The sequence below is a fragment of the Hyaena hyaena genome, unplaced genomic scaffold (genome assembly GCF_003009895.1).
Source record: "Hyaena hyaena isolate Hyena2069 unplaced genomic scaffold, ASM300989v1 scaffold_1240, whole genome shotgun sequence".
In the NCBI taxonomy this organism is placed as follows: domain Eukaryota; kingdom Metazoa; phylum Chordata; class Mammalia; order Carnivora; family Hyaenidae; genus Hyaena; species Hyaena hyaena.
In genome coordinates, this window is record NW_024081873.1 from 1,979 (window position 1) to 23,498 (window position 21,520).

A 21,520-nucleotide genomic window follows, 5' to 3' on the forward strand; every position below is an offset into this window, starting at 1 on the left:
TCATCTCAGCAACACCATTTCACACCAGCAGCACTTCCGCAAGCCGTACCCCTCCCCTCCCCGGTCTTGTTCTTGAAGCGGTGTGCCTTACAAGTTATATGGCAAGGACAGTGACGATAGAACCCCGGCACTTTCCAGTGTCCCACACTGTCTCAACATTGACCACTGCCGCCATCAGGAAGTGCTAAAGTTAGTGTGTGGAAGAGCAGTGATTCTGAAATCTGGTGGAATGTCTATACTACTGCAGAGAAATTGTTCTCAAGCCCTTGGGTATGTCTGAGGCAGCAAGTGTGAAACACAAAGGCACGCAAACTGAAAATAGTTTTCATATATGCAGAAAGTTTCCCCAAGAACCTCTATTAGGCAATGCTTGGGCAGCCTGGTTTAAGCCTTCATGTGTATTCGAAGGTCTAATATGACATTCTCTAACGCAGACCCTTTCTTCTTTGGAATTCAAGAAACAGTTGAGGAGCCGCCATGTCCCAGCACCAGAAGCCCAAATCAGGTCTCGATGCAATTACGGTAATAGTACAACTGGAACATTAAGGCACTAGGCTGGCAATAATTTGCAAACACCACAGCTCTATCTTTGGCTTTCACGTTTCAAATTTGAAAAAAAAAAAAATTCCACGAGATGACAAAATAATGACGTTAACATAGATCCCCAGGCTCTGGGAGTCTAGTTAGCTCGCCCAGGAAATGGTGGCGTTTCGCTGGAATAAGATAAGCTTTTTTCAAAACTTCTAGAAAGTACTGCTATCGCCAAAGATTTTGTTTAGTTGGCAAAATTCTACTGGCTCTGCTGGGCTATCTATCAATTTGAATTCAATATAATTTAGCTGATCCCCCCACCGCCAACGAAATCCAGTACCTCCTCCTCACCCCACCCTGACACCTGCTCCCAAGTTAAATTGTCATCTTCCTTCCAATGACCCTAGTACATAGAGATAGAGATACAGATATAGATAGATATTCTATCAATCTATCTATACACAGAAAATCTATCTGTCTATATACAAACACCTGGTAAGTCCTGTCTATATTTCTTCCAAAATTAAAATACTTATACAGGTCTGTTGAGCTCCTTAAAGGCAGGCCTTAATTATTTCTCCATCCTCAATACCTTGCACACCCCTTAACAGAGTACAGAAAGTTGGTGACTGGTGTAAGAAATAAATACATGAACATGTGCTCTTTTTAGAGACTAGTTCTCAGTAAGATGCGGTCCCTGCAGCGGTCTGAGAGCACAATCTGTTGAGGGCAAGAAGCCATGTTCAAAGCCCTCTGTAAAGGATGCAAGGTTCTAGTGAGGACTGCGATTGGGGTGAAGGGAAAGAGTTCCGGCAAAGAGGTGCAGAGAGGAGGTGACTCATCTGGGCTGGAATAAGCTGGAAAGGTTTCAGGCAGAAGGAGGCTGTGAAGTCTGGAGGGAGAAAGCGCCAGTGGACGTCAGGCACCTGGCGAGGCTCGGGAGCTGGATGGAAGGTGGGGCCAGATCACGCACTCGGGGTGGGTGGGTGTGGACGAGGGGCCTCGGGAGTGACAGGCGTCACAGGCTCAGCTGCAGACCCCCTGGCAGATCCAAGTCTTCTGGCTACGATGAAGGGGTGGTGGGACTGATTTTCTTATGTGCGTTTGCACATGCTTTAAAGGAAGTTCTCTGCCAGGTAGACGGATACCCTTGGCTGGCCTGCGGCGTGCCGGGAGGCCTGTCCCAGTCCTGGGGCGGGGGGTGGGGCAGCGTCCCCTGCCCTCCACCTCTCGCCGGAGCCCCAGGAGCCCTCACATGCCACCCTTCCACGTTCCGGTCACTCCTGCTTACCTGTCTGCCTCTCTCCCTAGAAGGTGAGCACCTCCAGGACAGGACCTAGGACTCTGTGCTTGAATCCACAGCAGGCCGCTCAGGGAATACCCGTTTACTAAATAAAAGGAAAACAAGTGAGTTCAGAAGTCACCGTATGGATGCCGAAATCTGTATCCAAGGATCTCCTGTCTGAGCCCCAGCCATTTACTTAGGAAGAGAAAGAGGGAAGGAAGGATGAGCAGGCAGAGGAAGGAAAAAGTGTGACAGGGAGGGATGAAGGAAGGAGGGAAGGGAGGAAGGGAGGAAGGGAGGGAAGGAGGAATATTTTTCCCCCTTCCACCTGGTTTAATGAAGCTATAGCTAGTTTCTGGCGTATGAAGAGGCAGACAGGGATCTCATGCTATACTTGACAATTAAAAGAAAGGAAACTCATTTGAAAGCAAACTATGGCCTCAGCGATGCACAAACGGACTGAAGACAGGCAGCAAGTGGGCTCTGAGAACAGCCCGCCTCACCCGCTTGGAGGACATGGCCGGCGACTCATTCGCACAAAGAGAAGCCTGTGACTGTCCCTGCCTTTGGCTCTGCCAATCAGATTTGAAGGCTGAGCTGGGAGAAGCCCAAGGTCAGGGACGGACAAGACAAAATAACACATCTCCGGGCTGTGGGTTCGCATTTGCGGATGTCTCTTCGAATCGAAATTCCTGTGCGGAAACTGGAAACTCGGGTGCACTTGCAGATGTGGGCTCCGCTGCCACCAGGCTGGCGGGGCAGCTGTGAGGGAGTCCTGTCCCAGGTGAGGGCGAGCTGACACATCACCGCTGACACGGAGGGCGCGGACCTAACACCCTGGGGCCTGGAAGATGACTTCACTCACCCCCTGCTTCCCCAAATCCTCCTTGTGAGACAACCACGATCACAGCGACTGTCAGCCCTGTGCTCGATGCTATTTTAAGTGCTGCCCACAAATGATCTCATGTGATTCTCCAGATGACCCTCAAAACTAGGTTAGTTTTAAGAATTATGGAAGTGAGGGGCACCCCAGTGGCTTAGTCGGTTAAGCGTCCAACTTTCGCTTAGGTCATGATCTCGCGGTTCGTGGGTTCGAGCCCCGCGTCGGGCTCTGTGCTGACTGCCAGCTCAGAGCCTGGAGCCTGTTTCAGTCTGTGACTCCCTCTCCCTCTGACCCTCCCCTGCTCATGCTGTCTCTCTCTCTCTCTCTCTCCTAGAAATAAATAAAACAGAAAAAAAAAATTAAAAAAAAAAAAGAATTATGGAAGTGAGGTCCTTGGCTTAAACAGTTTTTCTTTGGGCAAATGCAAGAGCTTGCAGTTAAGCATGTTCTCCACTAAGGGGCATTATCGTCTCACATTAAAATTGCCAGACCAGGTCAGGGTAGGGCCTTAGCCCAAAAGCAGAAGTTTGTCAAAAGGACGAAGCGGAGGAATCAATTCCAGTGACCTGGGTATTTTCTACATGTTATTCCTCTTAGTAGTAAGATGTTTAAATTCACAGCAGTAGTACCCGACGCTTAACTCAGTAACTCACTTAATTCCTGTTCAAGGTCATTTCAAAGGCACTGGTCTTAACTAGTCAGCCAGCAATGGGCCAAGGCAAGTGGGGCGGGGAGGAAAGATGAATAGATTCAACCATTTGGCTAAGTAATCATCCTCTCCAGCTGCTTTCGCTAATTTCTAAAGTCACGTTTTCCAAGGGAAACAGGGCTTGCGGCTGAATCACCTTGACCCCAGTTGGAGTGCAACGTAAAAGAAAAAATAGAAGAGGGGGGGGAAAGGCTGAAATTCTATCCCAAGCTTATCAAAATAAGTCTCTGTAGTTCACTTTGGCACAACTGAAAACACTCTGGAAGTGTACATTATGGTAGCGGGAGATTCTGCATTAAGTGATTGTGCCCCCGCCCCCGTGCTTATAGACAGACAGGCTGTTTCTACACAGACGGGCGTCCAGACATATGGCGCCGCTTTCAGAGAGAGGATGCTACTGCAGGAAACTCACAATACACAGAGAAGGCAGCAGAGTCACGGTGGGACTTCCCTGTTTGGATTGATCCACCAAGACCACAATTAAACCAAACAAACAAACTCACCGAGTTTATCTCCACATTTATTTTAAAGCCCAGCCCTGCGCTTGATGACTCAACCATACGCTATCCCAATTTAAACTTGACCCTGCAGCTGGGGTTCCCAGGCTGGTGTCCGTGGCCACAAATGACTGAATTTGAAAGCTCTCCATCTGCTGTGGAGCTCCCAGCCTCACAGATGGATCAAGTGCTGTTTAGGCTGCAGCTTAATCCCACTTGAAGGTCGCAAATTTTCATTCAAACACGAGGTCTGATGCTGCGCTGCCATTGGCCCCGCAGAGAAGCCCACAACACAAAACAGCCTCCCCTCCGGGCACGTGGTGCCCAGCGGAGTGCGGGAAGCACACTGGAGACACGGACGAGATAGCAGCTCACCTTCACGGACGGGCCTGTGGCCTCGGCCGTACACTTGAGAAGCCTCAGTGCTAGACTAAGGATTTGAAGTTCCCTTTTCTTTTTAATTTTCTTTTTAATGTTTTATTTATTTTTGAGAGAGAGATAGAGACAGCATGAGCAGGGAAGGGCTAGAGAGAGAGGGAGACACGGAATCCGAAGACAGGCTCCAGGCTCTGGGCGAGCTGTTAGCACAGAGCCCGATGAGGGGCTCGAACCCACGAACCGCAAGATCATGACCTGAGCTGAAGTCGGACACCCAACCGACTGAGCCACCCAGGTGCCCCTGAAGTTCCCTTTTCATCCTGTATCTCGGAAGAAAGCAGGTTTTTTTAGGACGAAGGAAATCAGGAGTCTCCCCTGTACTGATTTAACGCTTTTTGTTTTATGAGTGTTTCGTTTATTGATCCCACTTGGCACACATGCAAGTTCAGAAAATAATCAGGGACAGGATTTCCTGAGGCCCCGCCCCCAGCCATGGATCCAGGTCTTGCGCTAAGTGCTTGACACACAGTATCCTGATCCTGGAGCCCAGGACTAGATTGGCTATGAAGCTCTTACTCTTCCCGTTGTTCAAATTGCCTCATACTCCCCGCTCATCCAGCCTCAGTTTACTCACCTGGAAAAAAGATCAGACAGAAGCTAGACCAGATAATCACACAGATCCCTCTAATCAGTAAGCTTTTATGAAATTTTGAAGGCAAACTCCCAATACAAATCTTTGTGAAAATAGAAAGCCCAGGTGTTTAAATGCAACACTTGCTTACTTAAGAAAAAAACAACAGAAAACAATCAGCCCGTTGTGTGCAGCAATATGACCCTCTTAATATTTTGTGCATTACTGACCAAGCAGCCGGCATCTCTCAGAACCGCTATCAGCCGCTCCTGCTGGGCCCGGACCAGGTGCTCGGCAGCTCAGCACCCTCCGGGCGGGACCAGGAAGGTGCGTGTGTGCACGTGGCAGGGGCGCCATCTTCCTGCCCCCGTGGGGCGAGGGTTGGCATGGCGACGCCTGAGCCAGCCTTCACTTGCTCCCTCCCTTCCCTTCCACGCTATTATCACTGTGTGAGATCTTGCCCCAGAGGAACAGAGAAGTCCTGAGGGCGAGGTCTGATGTCAGGGGAGAACAAGGGAGCCTTTGTGGGGCCCTTCACGGAGAGGAGGCCCGGCCAGGGCTCTTCGGCACACAGAGGGGCCTGTGCTCTCTCCGCGTTGGGGCAGCGGGGTCTGCTCCCGTCCCGCCTGTGCGGTGGGGCCCCTCCCTCCCCCGACACGGAGCTGGACACGGTGGACGGATCTCCACCCGCAGGCTTGCCCACGCCAACCCCGATGACCACGGTCACGCAATCTCTCTCTCCCTCCCCCACCCCCCACCGTCCCTGCGGATCTCTGCCTCCTTCTCTGCCCCCAGGGTCCTGGTCACCACTGCCACTCTGAGCCGCCCCCTTCCTCTGAGTGGCCTCCTGGGTCAGTGATCCCCCCACCCCCGCCCCACTTCCGGTCTCCTAAAATGCCTTGGTCATTCTAACAGCACAGGTGGGGGTCACATCTGACCTTGGTCTGCTTATCACCACTGCTGACTTCCGCTTGGAAACCCACCGAACATGCTTAACAAATAGCTTTCAAATGCTTGAACCCACAGAGCATCCCGAAAACTTACCTTATTCAATAATTTTTAAAATTTGTTTGCGGGGTGAGGGGCAGAGAGAGGGGGAGAGAGAGAGAGGGAATCCCAGGCAGGCTCTGCACTGTCAGCACAGAGCCCGACGCGGCCTAAGCTCACAGACCATGAGATCATGACCTGAGCCAAAACCAAGAGTTGGATGCTTAACTGACTGAGCCCCCAGGTGCCCCCCGAAAACTTACTTTTAAATAAAACATAAAACTGAGGCTTTAGATCAAAATAACAAGAGCTTATACTAATTGAGTCCCTACTATGTGCCATGCACCGCCGGGAGCAGGTACATGCGCTAGTTCATTTAAAGAGCAAAGCAACCTTATTTATGAGGAAGGTGCGATGGACTCTCACTGGACAGACGAGGAAACTGTTGCATGAGGGGTGTGCCAACGGTCTGAGCTCAGCAGCTAGCGACGGGGAGAGGATTCTGACCCGGGCAGTCTGGGTCCAGTCTGTTCTCCTAACCATCACGTGACACAGTTTTTCATGACGACCGCCACTGAACCAAACGTCACCTGAAGTCCACTCTGATGCACACTGTCACGTGTCATTCCCTAAAACTAGGGACACACGCCTTTGCGTGTCATCACATTGCCAGGCGCCTTTTCTCCCACATAATGGCAGCTGAAGGACATACGTGACATTGCACGTTCCCTTGTCTCTGGGCACAACCAGGAGAAGAGCCTGCTGGGAAGTGAGGTCTTTGGAGGAGACACGTTCTGTGCCTGATTTCCTCAGTAACAATTCTCTCCCCGGGATGCCTCTGCCCATTTGCTGCCTGGGCTTCGCTCCGCTTTGCTGGTCAGATGAAGTCCCCTCACGCAGGGGCCGCTGGGCCGGCAGCACCCAAGTCCCAGAGAAAGGCCAGCTCGCCGTTGGGGCTGAGCCAAGCACCTCAGGCTGACTTTCCTGTCCTCCAGCCCAGAGGAGGAGCACAGACAGAGCTTCAAGAAGTTGGAAAACTGGAACGAAGGAGCGGAGCAAGGGCACCGGGGCTCACAGCATCGGCGTGGGTGCGGGGTGCAGGCGGAGCCCTCTGACTTGGGGAACCAGACCAGCTGTTCTGTGCTCCAGGGCGATGGAGGCCCCGCCGGCCGTGACGAAAAGAAGAGCCCAGTTCCTCCCCTTCTTTCCCTTGCGCTTCCTGGCGCTGGTGACGCAAATGTGAATCGCACCTCAGGGCCCAGCTGGACGGCACGCGGATTCAGCGGCCATGGCTCTCTCTCGGGAGTCAAGTTCGGAAAGGGAAAGCCCTGGACAGTGAAGCCCAACTCCCACATAGTGACGACAGAGAAGGGAAGGGGGTGTCCAAGGTCAAATGGTGAGTCAGTGCCGCAGCTTGGGCCAGAACTCAAGTTAATCCCCACACCACAGCCATCCTGTCCTTCCCTCCTTTCCTTCCTTCCTCTTCTTTCTCATCTCTTCTCCTTCTTTCCAAACTTCACCTTATGTCTGTTAAAGGCACCCAAGGGGAACCTTACTCACCCTCTACCAGGGTTCTGCAGCAAAGAGGGTGACAAAAAGCTCGTGGTGAGGACTTTCCTTAGAGGGAGAAGAGAAGAACCCAGGTGCCAGGTGGGAGTCTGTCAGGGAGAACACAGAGATCTCCCAGGACCAAGAGTCCAGGATGCCAGGCTGATCCTCCAGGTTCTCCAAGGGGAGAAGTGGGGAGGAGGGTACGTTTTGGGGCTGCCCGTGTCTCCCGGAGACTCCAATCAGAACAGCACACTCATTCCTTCAGCTGCTTGCTGTGGAGATGGTTAATCTTACTAGGAGTGAGGGGGTGCCTGGCTGGCCCAGGCAGTAGTAGAACATGCTACTCTTGATCTCAGGGTCATGGGTTTGAGACCCACGTTGGGTGCAGAGATTACTCACAAACAATCACAATAACAATCGGAAGTAAGCCTACTACAGAAGGGATAAGGTCAGGTTCAGAGAGAGCTCTGCAAGGAGGGAAGGGTCCCCAGGGCCCAAAGCAGAACCAATTGTTTTATAAAGTAATGAGCTCCCCATGCCTGGAAGCATGTTAAGAGACACCCGTGGAGCGAAACAGAGTTTGCTGGCATCAGAAGATCTGGAGAGGACTCCAAGATAGGATGTCACTACTTGGTCCAGTTCTGCATTTCAGAGCTCTGGGTCAAGGCCACGTGCAGGGGTGATTCTTAACTGCTCCTCACTGGTTGATCGGAAGGAGAGCACAGCAGGCAGAGCAGGAGGGGAGCCGGTCACAAGGGAGTCTGACTCCTGCCCACCTGGTAGCTGTGGGCCTTGGGCAAGCTGCTTCGTGCCTCTGAGCTTCAGTTTTGTCTTCTGTAACAGCATCCTAGTGTGCTTGTGACCCCCCCGCCTCCAGTACCAGGGAGCACACAGACCTCAACACCCCCGGGGAAGTGTGCAGGTCAGCAAGGCCAATTCTAATGCATCTGTTCATCCTGCAGCTGGCATGTGTGGCTGGAGGGCACTGGCACCAGACTGTTCCGCTAGAATAGATCCTATGTGCTACAGATGTGTGTCTGTGTGCACACCTCCATGTACACACACACACAGATACCTGCATCTGGCACATACAGACACACACACACACACACACACACACATATGCAGAAAGAGAGAGAGAGAGAGAGAGAGAGAGGCATATTTTTCTAAGAGGAAGGGAGAGGAACATGGAACATCACTTGCAGTTTTCACTGGGAAGCCACAGACCTAGTTGTCTGTCCAGTTGGATTCCGCTACCCAAGAGCCACGGTGCGAGCTATACGATTATAGGAGAGTTTCTGGATGATGAGGATGGATTCCTCCTCCCCCTCTTTCCACTTCTTTTCTTGGTCCCTCTCATCCGATTCCACTCACTAACACCTCCATGGGGTCAGAGAAGAGACCAGCTCAACTTAGTCAATCTGATTATTTTTAGTCACTGTTGGGAACAAGGTGGGAGGCTGAGGAAGAGGCGGCTACTAATGGATTCTAAAAAGCAGAGTCGAGGCATGATCTGGGCACGATGCTCACTCTGGCTACTTCCTCTCCACCACCACCACCACCACAGATGTTTGAACACTGGCCCTTATTTATAGAGTGCCATTCTGTCCAGGGGTGTCTCTGGCCCAGCTCCTGACTCCTACTCACCCTTCAAAACCCAGATCATTTGGCCCCTTTTGGAAGCCTTTCCTGACTTCCCAGGGCAGAGAACATGTTCTGTTTCTATACTTTGTGCACGCAAGGGGCCCCTACCCACTATCTGCGTCTGTGACTGCTGGCTCCTCTGTCATTGTCACAAACATGACCTCCTTGGAGGGATAAGTATGCTTAATTTGTCTTGAGGGTTTCCAGGCCTAGTACTGTGTCTGCCACATAGTAGGGACCCAGGTATTGTCTGGCCAATGAATGTGTACTTTCTAAAGAGAACATTCTTATCGTCCTATTCAGCTAGGAGAGGATTAAGAGATAGATATTACCCATTTGTTTTCTGACTAGAAAAAAAAATGTTTCAAGACCTAAATTCTATCATTTCTACTAGAAAAGCATGGGCTTTTTTTGCCAGCTACTTTCTCCAATCAGAAGCAAGGCTCGCATTCTCACCACTTCCCAGCAATCTGAGTGCCAAGACCACAGAGGAAACTGTCAGTGTTGAGCATTCACTAGGGTACCGGGTAGCAGAAAGGGCTGTGTATTCCTCAGCTCCAGAAGACCATTTCCTTCAGTCCATCTGCATGAACCTATTTCACATCTGAGGAAACTATGATCTTTTCATGTTACCTGGAGCAGGTATAAAATAAGCACTTAAAAAAACGAAGCATTTTTTGATAAATCAGAATAAATTTAGGGTCAATAAAATTAGACCCTTTGTTTCATCTAACTCCAATCTCATCAGGCCATCAATCTTTGCTTAAAGAACTGTCCCCGGTGCTAGGCTTACCTCAAATGCACTCAACACCCTTGGCTGGGCATTCAAGGCTCCTGGTTAGCCGTCCATCTTCCCCCTCTGAACGGGCCTCTCAGACTCGCCTCACCTCACACTCCAGTGACTCACAAGCATGGTGCCGGGCACCGGGCATCCCTTGCTTATGTCTTTCCTCTGCCTTGATACTCCCAACACCTCTCCCTGACACTGCCTACGCTCCTTGCTACTCACCGCTCCTCACCTCTAGGGCTGAGTGGAGGCGACATGCCCAAAATGCTGTCCCATCCTGTCCCTCTGTCTGGAGCAGGAGCCTCTCCTTGGGCTCCCTCACAGCCACCCATCAGATGTGTTGTCTGGTCACTAGCAGGTCTCCCAGTAAAACCATAAACCCCTCGAGGGCCGGGTCTACACCTAGTCATCATCTGCACCTAGTGTCTACACTAGCACTGACACAGAATCCACACTCAAACGTTTGCTGAATGAATTCACCCCCTCTCTACCCTGAAGGCAAGACTTGGTAACACACTATGTGAACACATTTCAAAAGCTCTTCTCCTTCCTCTGAATTATGCTGGAGCCTGGCGGCCACTCTGGGAAAGAAACCATTACGAGGAAGGAAAGGGAAGGGAGCACAAGAGGATCCTATTCCCCCAAAGAGTGAGAAGCTGGCATAAGGAACAAGCCCAGGATGAAACTGGGAAGCATCTTAGAAATCACCAGGTCTTGCCTTCTGTGCTGAACTCAGCAGTATGAAATGTTTCTACTTCTAGTTTTAAGGGAGCTCAAGACATCCAGATGAAGAAGAGGAGCTTAAGGACACAGGGCAGCAGAAGATAACAGCAGCAACTGGAGAAAGATGAACAGGTGCATGGCCTTCTCAGCATACTGGCATCTCCTCGTGACTCCCGGTCCTGTCCTTCTGGGTGCCCTGGGCCAGCTCTGGAGATGTGTTCCAATACCAGAACCCAGGGTGCTGAGCCCTCAGCGGATCCTTCGTCACCTGGGAGGGGTGTCGGTTCATGTTAAGCCCAAGTTCAATGACGAAATTCAGGCCGATGTGGCGCCGTCCTTGCAGATCAGAAGAAAAGTGACCCGTAACGGATCAGGAGGAGGTGACAGAGGAGGAACGCAGTAACCACAAAGAGCCCAGGTGCCCGGCTGGCTGCAGCCGGTGCATGGCAGCGCTCCTGGATGAGAACCTCGCCAACTGAAAATGCCTCACAACGTGTTCTAGCAAGTGCCAGGCGACCCAGGCCTCTGGCGCGAGACCCGAATTCCACCCTGGGTTTGCTGCGTAAGGACTTCCCTGCCCGCCGGAGTCTGCACGGCCAGGACGGGCACGAAAGGAACCCAGATTGTGCTTCATCTGAAGTGAATTCTGCAAGGAAAAGTCACCGGGAGGGACAGCTCTAACATGCTCTCCCCGTGTGTGGATCTAAGCTACTCGACTTCATGACTCAACACTCCCAGCTCTGGACAGCAACAGCCCGCCGCTCAGAACAGCGTTAGAACGCAGGGACCTTTAACCACTTTATTCATTCATTCATTCATTCATTGATTTTAAGTTTATTTATTTATTTTGAGAGACAGAGAGAGCTCACAAGCAGGGGAGAAGCAGAGAAGAAGGGAGCGAGGGAATCCCAAGCAGGATCCATGCTGTCAGCACAGAGCCCAAAGTGGGGCTCAATCCCACAAACCGTGAGATCATGACCGGAGCCGACAACGAGAGTCGGACCTTCCACCGACTGAGCCTCCCAGACACCCTCCCTTTAACCACTTCAAAACTGCAACCTTGGTTTGTTTGTTTGTTTCCTTTTATGTGTATTTGGTGCCAGGACGCACTGCCTTCTAATCAGAGATGACGAATCTGGTGAAACGACCACCCTTAACACTTCCCAGTGTTCTACAAGCACACACACCGCACATTCTTTCCACTGAAGAGGAAGGCCACCACCGTGTCATCTGCCGTAACCGAAGTCAGCGTTCTTACCTGGCACTATCTCTTGTGATTGAGGTTCACCAGTCCAGGCTGATGCAACAAACCCGCCGAACAAGTTGGCCGAGGCAAGTCTGGCTGTGGAGTCAGGGCTGTGCCCCCAGAGTCCTGTGGCTTCTCGGTCCTTACGTGAGTGATAATCTGCTGAAAGGGAATGCAAGTCATGTTACTTTAAGAGGCCGTTTCCTGTTCTCCTCTAGAAATAATACATTTTTTAAGGAGAACAGAGAGAATGCCAGAATCACAGATTCCCAGGGCTGGAAGAAATCGATGCACTCACCTCGTCTAATGCTTTCGTTTTGTAGCTGGGGAAAATGAGGCGCAGAAGAAAGCAGCCTCGTTCAAGATTCAGCAACTTGGGGGATTCAGATTAGAACATGTCTCTGACTCTCTGGCCTTCGGAATGTTTTTTAAAAAGCAGCCTCATGGTCTGGCTGACTCCTCAAACAAGTGGTCATTGACCCTGAATGGGAAGGGGTTTTTTGGTTTTGTTTTGTTTTGTTTTGTTTTTTAAACAGATATTCTATAAGGGAGGTGGGACTTTTTTCCAGATTGCTGTTTTTGTAGTTCTGCCCCTGGGAGATAAATTAGTGAAACAGTCTACCTCAGGCATGCGGTTGGGATTGTTCTGTTTCCCATTAGAAAAATACCGTTATGGAATTGGCAGGCCCCAGGGGCTCAGTAGTGGGTGGGCTTTGTTTTTCAGTGATCTGTGCCCAGCCACTAGGTCTCTCTGTCTGTCTTTCTCTCTCTCCATGTTTCGGGAAAACCCAGTAACAAATATAGTCCCTCCCTCCCATGGGTATCGTTTATTCTGTGATTTTTCTGGCTACTAGGGATTCGAACCGCCCCTCCTCTTTGCAGAAAACCAAAACCCAAGAAGGGATCTCACGTTTATTAAGTAAATAATATCTGCCAGGCATACTGAATGAATCTTACAGATACATTTCCTTGATTTGTCAACAAAAATTCCCCACCAGCTACCCTGAACTCCATTTTTCCAAAATGGAGAGAACCGAGATTCAGAGAACTAGAATGATCCATAGAGTCATAATGGGAAGAAGGTGTAGAACCGGAAATAAATGCATATCTAACTCCCACATCTATGTGTTGTCTGCTTCATGTAGACTTTAGTTATTAGGCCAAAATCCCTAGGATTTGTCTTATTTTTCCAGTGTTTTAGCTCGAATGCAGGAGAAAGTTCTTTGGAAACTATGAATTGTCGTAAGGACATGAAAGATTGTTCTTGTTAGACCTCTTTCAGCCAGGGGGCTCTACGGCCCAGCTTCCTGCCATGCTCTGAGCAGAGGCTCCTGTGTCCCTGGGCCCTGGCACTGAGCAGGCCCATCAGGAAATCATGATTATCTACGCTTGGCGCTTTGTTCCTGTTCTCAAACAACAAGGGACATGGCTGGAGAGCCGGGCGAGGGGGCGGAGAAAGAGGAAGAAAAAACAGGAAGTGAAGGGGGGAGGAGGAAGGAAGGAAATGATAGGGAAAACACAGCAACTTTGAAAAGTCCTTGGCCTGATGAGAAAGTGATTTCTGAGCCGCCATTCGTGGGATGGCCCTGAAGTTTGGGAAGCCAGGTCACGGAGGTAGAGGAGGAAAGAGGTTGGCTTCCTCTGGACTGGGGGTTGTGCTCGTAAGTTCCCACCACAGAGCAGAGCCTGAGGAAAAGGGTGCCCCGACACAGGGGCTGGTTTCCGCGCACCTGGGTGTGGACGATGAAGAATGTGAACTTCCGAAGAAGGATCCTGGGGTAAGACCACATCTCTTGCCTCTTGGCGGAGTGGCCAAATGTGCCACAAAAGGACTTGGAAACAACAGGGAAGATGTTGAACTAATTCAGTCTCAGGGGAGCCATCCCACCCCCAACCGCTTTCTTTGTCAAACACCCTCAGAATTACAATCCCTTTTCAGTGTATAGGACAGAGACTGGGTTCTCCCACCGGGGCCCAGCACCAATCCCACTTTCTTCCACCCTAAAACTTAAGAGGGTCAGGCCAGTATAACACTGGGCCTCCCCCAGACTATCATTCTCAGATACTTCCAGAATGTTCTCCTACCCATGTTGATCCCACTACTCAGTTGCAGACGCTCACAAAAGTCCCCAACTTCCAACGTGCATCTTTAAGGATACAGTCACCTGGTTATGTTGAACAAGCACACAAATAAATAACCCTAATCATAACCTAATCATGCCTCAATGCTAATGCGATTAACACTTTGCAGCCTTCTGATGGGGACCAGGAGGGGGCAGGGGACGTGGAGCTCCCTGACACGCAAGCCCAATCCCACCCACTCCAGCAGTTCCCAAACTGATTACGCATCTGGAGAAGCTAACGAAAAGTACAATTCTGTCCTGGAGAAGCGGCCAAGGCTTCTGGAGAGTTTTGATGTCACCAATCTGGCTCTGGTCCATGGACCAGCATTTGGGTAACTTGTGATCCTAATCCAGCCCTCAGCACGCCCCACCTCCTTCCATTTTATTGATTTGGCCGCAGAGGCCCTGCCAGGGAGGAGGGGCTCGCTCCGAGGATCTGTCCTTGATTCCGTAAATTATTCCCGCCACCATCCAAACAAACACAGGACAACGCAAAGTAAGCACATCCTTGAGAGGAGTCCAAGCTTTTTGAAGTGATGGCTGGTAGTTTCCTGACTGAGTCACCCATGGGCCAGAAGAGAGAACAGAGGTCGAGCAGGGAAGGACACTGGCAACTCCCATCTCGGGTCCCCATGAGCACAACCTCACACAACCTCACACAGCAAACACCAACACTGATTTGCTTCTCCTGTCAGTAGCAAGGACTGTGGCCACAGCTAATGCCACAAACCCTCTGCTCCCTCCGAGACCACCAGGGATCCTTGCTTCTGTAACACATGGCAGCCAGGAGAGCACTTTTCAAAATCCCATGTTTGGTGATTTGCAGAGAGGGACAAAGCAGAGGGGTAATGACCGCCATTTTGAAATGGAAGACACTGCAATCCGGACACATGGAACGACTTATTCCGGGTCATACAGCAGAACCAGGACTACAACAGGCATCTCTTGTCCTCTAGTCCAGTGACCTGGGACACTGTCACTAGATCACGTGTCCCTGCCCCATTCAGTGGAGGGGCCGGTAGCTTAGAAGAGCTGCATGTCTTCCAACTTTAGAATGTCTCTGGAAGTGGAAGGACAGGGAAGGGACAAACCAAAGAGAAGGCAGACGGACAGTGAGAAGGCCAAGCATGGAGGAGACCTGTTCCCACCACCCAGGCTGAGCAGGGAAGGGCTCTAAGGCCCCTGGTGGGAGCATGGTCCATCAGAGTCCCAGCCTTGACTCGGAGTCAGAAGACCTTGCAGCGGTCTCCTTCCTGCCAACAGCACAAGCCAACGTGAAGACATATGAATGGGCAGGTTTTTGGACAATGAAAACAGCTCCCATTCAGCAAGTACCTACCGTGTGTCAGGCATTGTTAAGCACGGCACCTCTGGTAACTCCTGGAACCTCCTAGCAACCACGCTAGGTAAGCATTATTCTTGCCCCTTTTTATAGATAAGGACACTGAAGTGGTCGTCCAGGGGACTCAACTTTTGAGTGGTAGGCAGAGCCAAGATTTCAATTCAGGCAGTCTGGATGGAGTTCCCCGCTCTCAACCACGACGTACTCCTCCCTAATAGGGCGGTCACATTAAAAGAAAAAGGGGGAAGATAAGGAAAGAAAGGGGGAGGCTTAGAGAAAGGCAAATTAGTGGAAAGAGACAGGGAATAAAGCAAGGACACTGGGAACAGATGACATTTCCTTTTTTTTTACAATTTTTTAAAAATTTTTATTTATTTCTGAGAGAGAGAGACAGTGTGAGCAGGGGAGGGTCAGAGAGAGAGGGAGACACAGAGTCCGAGGAAGGCTCCAGGCTCTGAGCTGTCAGTACACAGCCCGATGCGGGGCTCGAACCCACAAACCGTGAGATGATGACCTGAGCCAAAGTCGGACACTTAACCAACTGGAGCCACCCAGGCGCCCCAACATTTTCATTCAAAAGGCAGAAGACGGGAAGAAACTCCCCAGGCAGGGAACATTGAGAGGTGGGCCCAGCCAGGCATCTTCACCCTTCTCGTTCTTGAGTGGCAGCCCGCCATCTGCCGGCACCAGTCTGGCCTTGGTGTTTACACAGTACTGCTCATGGGAGAAGGAAGTAGGCTGGGCTGAGGAGGGCCAGCGACGGGAGAGTCATCAGGGCAGGTAGAAGGGATGACGGTGTCTTGGGAACCTATTTTTCTATATCATCCCGGAGGGAATGGGTCCACCGGGCAGGTGGGCAAGTGCGACTCTGCCAAAACTCCTCACCTCAAACAGCGCACATGCTCCCCGCGACACTAGGTTCTGAGGATACTGCCTGCTTTCAGCCCCACAACGACCCGGGGAGCAGAGCAGGACAGGACCATCCTTCACCATGTCACCGATGGAGAGACTAACCCAAAATAATACTAGCCATGAAATAATAATAATAATAATAATTGTAATAATAATAATAATAATAATTAATAATGGCAGTGCCATTTGTTGGCAGCTTAACACTCGACAAGAAATAAGCTAGAGGCTTGACATGGGTTATTTCATAACAGCACCATCTGCTGAGGTCTGTATGATTATTCCCCATTTACAGTCGAGACAAGCTAAGTAATTTCCTCAAGGTCAAAAAACTAGTAAGCTATGAGGAAGGATCTAAGCTGTTATCTATCTGACATTTTGGCCCATATCTCACCTCTCAGCAGCACGTGCTGTGGGACGGCTTAGCCACAGCCATAGAATAATGCTACCCTACCACCAACTTCTGAGCAGTTGAAGCACACAGGTATAGGTTTTTCTTTAAATACATTACGCACACCACATCTATACTAAGTGCACGCACAAAGTGACACACAATTAGGATGACCATGTGATTTATCAGCCAAACCTAGAAACTTCTAAGAGTGAAAGCGGGCATATTAATAACGCCCGTGGGACGACAGGCATAAAGCGGAGTTGTCCCAGGCACACAAGACATATGGTCAACCCTAATATAATCCACAGCCCCATGGGGCTGGTTAATTTTACACTTAGTTGTGTCGGACTTTCCTGGATGACCCCCTGCTTTCCAACCCATACATATGCCCCTCTGTGACTGTTCACTCTCTTTTCCTCAGCAAAAGGTCTTCTAAATCTGTTGGGCTCATAGACCTGACATGAAAAACAGGCTGATGTAACTTGATTAGGAAGCAGTCATGCTATGATTCAAGAAAAAAGGCGGAACTGGCTTTAGCAATATATTTTTAAATGACTCTTGGGTTCCTTGTGTCCTCACACCCAGAACCCGAATGTGCAGCTGGTCTGATCACCAGCCAGTGGCTCATCGTGGCAGCCTACGGCAGCTGGACAGGCGACCCACGTGTGAGCAGCTGTCCAGCCCCACAGGAGAAATCAAGTGCACCAACAGGCACAAGACCCACTTCCTCAGGGGCACCAGGCACAGACCCAGCGTGGGGGTGCAGAGCTGGGATCTGGGAGGCGGGGTGGGGGGTAGGACGCGGCACTCGAAGCCTGCTTCCGTTTTACTCCTTCCCTAAGAATCTGCCTGCTTAAGAAGCAGGCCAAGAGGAAAAAGAATCTGCCGTCTTTTGAAACCAGGAAATCAGTCTTGAATCCGACTCATAAATCAACACAGGTAAAGTGAAAATGTTAATGAAAGGCAATGGGCGTTAGCTGGTTCTCTGAAGAGACCATTTCCGGCATTCATTTAATCAAGGAACAGCAGAGCCCTCAGAGATTCCGGATGGCTCTGGAGAAGCCTGCTGGCCTGAGGAGGCTTTCCGACACCCAAGGAGGCTGGTGGAGGCTCTGGCTTCATCCTGCAGTAACACAGAGACCACGGCCTGTCATCTGCGTTAGTATGAGCTTCTGCGAGTGATGATATCTGATAAACAGGTGAGACCCTTCTTTCTAAATTAGGTCACATTTACAGGTTGTAGGGGTGAGGGCATGGACTTTTGGGGGGCCGCCGATAAACCCACTACTGCTATCTGTATTATCATTACTAGTCTTAATATGATTATTCATGCGATTTGGGGGGGGGGCCCAAGTTCTAGAGAAGGAGATGGGCTTGTCTAAAGCCACCCAGCTGGTAGGCAGAAAAGCCAGGATTTAGACGCAGTTCTCCAGACTGATTTCTGGGTTCTTCTATCTTGGCACATAGCCTCTTATGCTGGGAACCCAACCGGAGAGCAGCCCAGAGGCCAGATGGTGGCTGCCCACAGTGCCGGGGCTCAGGCAAACCCAGACCGACCATCAGAGGCCAACGAGTGGGTGATGGGTGATGGTGGTGGGATTGGCACGTCACTCTTTTGCACTGTGCACTGACTGTGTGCAAGGCACCGTGCGGCGCGTCACTCGGCCATTGTATCAATCCTACAGATGGTGGGGGCTGCCCTTAACTTCATCACGCACCTACGGAGAGGATGTGCAAGAGGGAGAGCAACTCCGAGAGAGGCCAAGGGAGAGGGTGGGTGGGGGTTGGAGCACGCCTACGAAGCCAAGTTCAACCTCTAACATTCACAGCTGGCAGATGCGACATGGCGTGCGAGGACGGCCACCAGAGGCAGCCCGTAGCAGAACCAGGACAAGAGGCCAGGTCTCTACTCCCCAGCTCACATCTGTTCCATTTCCCAGGGCCATGGCTTCCTGTCTGTCCTCTCTGTCACACCCAAACAGAGATAATATCATTCCTCCAGCTGGCCGGCAGGAGGATTCCACCTTCACTGGCCAGAACCCGCCAGAGAACTCTGCCCAGTTTTTCCAGAAGTTTGCATCTCACTGTCTGAACACACCTGCCACCGCGATCGCTGCTCTTTGCGAGGGTATTTCACAGGGTTGGCCACACCAGCTAGAGGTCCTCCTCCGTGGTGGTGGTGGGGGGGGAGGGGGCTGGAGACACTTTCGAAACTGAATGAGACCAGGCGTGCCCGGGTGGCTCAGTAGGTTAAGCGTCCCACTCGTGATCTTGGCTCAGATCATGATCTCTGGGTTCATGGGATCGAGTCCCATGTCGGGCTTTGAGCAGACAGTTTGCAGCCTGCTTGGGATTCTCTCTCCCCCTCTCTCTCTGCCTCTCCACCCCCCTCAAAATAAATAAACTTAAAAAAAAAAAAACAACTGAATGCAACCAGCCTCCTCCCCCTGACACCCCTCAGTGTCCCAGACACAGGGGCGTTTTTATCTTCTCTCCTCCCTTCCCGGGCTGCAACTATAGGAATGTCACCTTTCTGGAAGAAAAGGGGCACAACTTAACAGGTTTGAGGCGTCAGCAGATGACAGCTGCCTTGGAGAGAAGGTCTCCATTGGACAGGCAACAGTGAGACAGAGACAAACAGTGCAGACTGCAGAGGCTGTCCCTGACCATCACCAGTGACACGAGCTGGGAAGATGCTTTGATGCAGCAGGAAGGCTACGGAGGGGAGCAAGGAAAACCGGGTCTGCTCCCAACCTGACCTTGGCCGGGCTGTGTGACCTTTACTTAGTCTGAGCTTCAGGTAGAAAGTCTGTTAAATGCAGATCTTTCAGCAACATACACCAGCAGCTTCTCTGGGCCACTTTGAAGATCCAATGAGCTTTCTCTTTTCAAGTATCGAAGCTACGTACGTCATGTTTTCTCTCTGCCACGAGACAGGAAGTCCCTAACGAGAAGGGGCGTGTCTTCCTTACCTTTACAGGGTAGTGACACCTATTGCAACCAGCCCAGGGTCCTGCACAAATGACAAGTGCTGATGGCTGAATCTGTAAATTTTGGCTTCCCTGAAGGTAGTGAATGGCTCCATGGACTGGGAAAGAAGTAAAGAGGTAGCAGAGACAGGAGGAAAAGAGGCTGCCATCAGGCTGTGATAGGCTTTCCCGGCATTGATGCTTCCTAGGATGCCGGTAGGGAGTCAGTACATCAACTATTTTTGTGTTGGTAGGAAGATGGGGCTATGGAAAGAGCCTGGGGCCTCGAGTCCAACAGCTGTGAGCTGTAACTTCTTTGCATCTTGGCCTCGCTGTCTGTCCGCTGCAGGGCTGTTAGGGTCATCCAACATTAAAAGTGACCAGCGCAGTACCTGGCCCCAATGTCAACTTCAGCAAACACAACTGCTCCTGGGTAAGTGGACAAAACTGACCTGGACTGAGAGAGTAAATGATTGCTATGCAAGTTCAAGGCCAGGGCTGCCCAGGAGGACGAAACTAAGAAATGGCGCCATGGCCAGGCTGCACTGAGCACAATCGAAAAGCCCATCTGGCTGAAGTCGTTTGCTCTCCAAATGCCTGATGACGGTGGCATGCTCCGGCATACTGCCCAAACATCTGCGGCGCTCATGCTCCCAAAGGCACAAGAATTTCATATGGCCAATGCCCTCCAAGTGTCGCAAACCACCTGTGAACTCCCCACCAGCCCCTGGCCCATAACAACAAAAGGCACTTTTGGGTGGCTTATGCTGGGTGTTTTCCAGAGAGAGCATCTTTGCCGTGAGGCTGGAGGGAGGCAAAGCACCATGGGTTGAGAAGCTGGTTATCTGGGCTGCAGTCTCTACTTTGACCCTGAATCTCTAAGACACCGGGCAAGCCACTCACTGCCTTCTGACTAATGAAGAGGTGTTTGGACAACGTGGGACTCCTGATGTCTAGAACAGCCCATCAATGGAGCGTTTCCGTAAAAAAAACCTACCCTAGGACATACACTGCCATTTGAGAAAATAGTTTTCTTACAAGGCAGACCTCTGCTAAAATGCCGTAAAACGGGAGTCCAAATCCAACAGGGATACACCGAAGTCCAGAGGGGGTTTGGTTTCGGTCCTCACTCTACCACCTCCTAATGTTTCAATGCAGGGTGAGTCGTTTTCCCTTCTGAGCCTGTTGACTAATGTGAGCCTCGGAGGTGATGCTGTCTAGCTCGTACCATTTCCCAGCCAAATCCATTTTTCTAACACGTCGCAGGAAACCCAAAGCTCATTTAACTGGGACGCTGTGCAGCTGGCCATCCTTCACCTTGTGGACAGGGACAGACACACTGTCACGAAACTGGCATGTAAGAAAATGGGGCATTTCTATCATTCTTAGTAAGGGGAGAGAGTCAAGAGTCAACACGGGGAGGAATGATTGAGATCGTACCTGCGGCAGCTGGGAGACGGCTTATCGCGAGGGACAATGGTCCCCCTGGCCTAGGCAGACAAATACTGGGGACATACTCAGACAATAGCACAGCTGCTCCCTTCCTGGGCCCCCTGCTGTGAGGCAAATCAGAAGCCACACATCAGCATTCAGTGCTGTATTCGCCCTCAAGACTCAGAAGGACTGTGCCTTCCTCAACAGCACGGGGCTGCAGGGGTGAGTGCATGTACCCGCTTCAGGGCCCCACGCACCCTACACCTGGCCAAGGGAAAATGCAAGTGGCAGCTGCAGACAGGAAAGTGCCTAGGCTAAGAGCCGCACAGAAACTGACTACAAGAAAATGTGCATTCCCTTTGAGGACCACCATCTTCCAACAGGATCCACTTTCCTAATCCTAGAGTTCAAGTCTCTCCATCAAAGGTCCATTTGCATAACCATCCTTTATGTAAATTCTCAGCTTAAGCCCAATGTGATTTACTGCAGTTTTGTGG

General features: G+C 51.0%; 1 long non-coding RNA gene across 1 annotated transcript in view; it reads right to left on the reverse strand.

The window, feature by feature from the left end:
• Positions 1–1,826: 1,826 nt before the first annotated feature.
• Positions 1,827–21,520, reverse strand: part of LOC120224737 — a 54,404-nt gene continuing 34,710 nt past the window's right edge. The window contains exons 2-3 of the long non-coding RNA XR_005526652.1: positions 11,865–12,014; positions 1,827–1,919 (exon numbers count right to left, since the gene is read on the reverse strand). This is a non-coding gene — a long non-coding RNA (uncharacterized LOC120224737). The remainder of the gene's footprint in view (positions 1,920–11,864; positions 12,015–21,520) is intronic.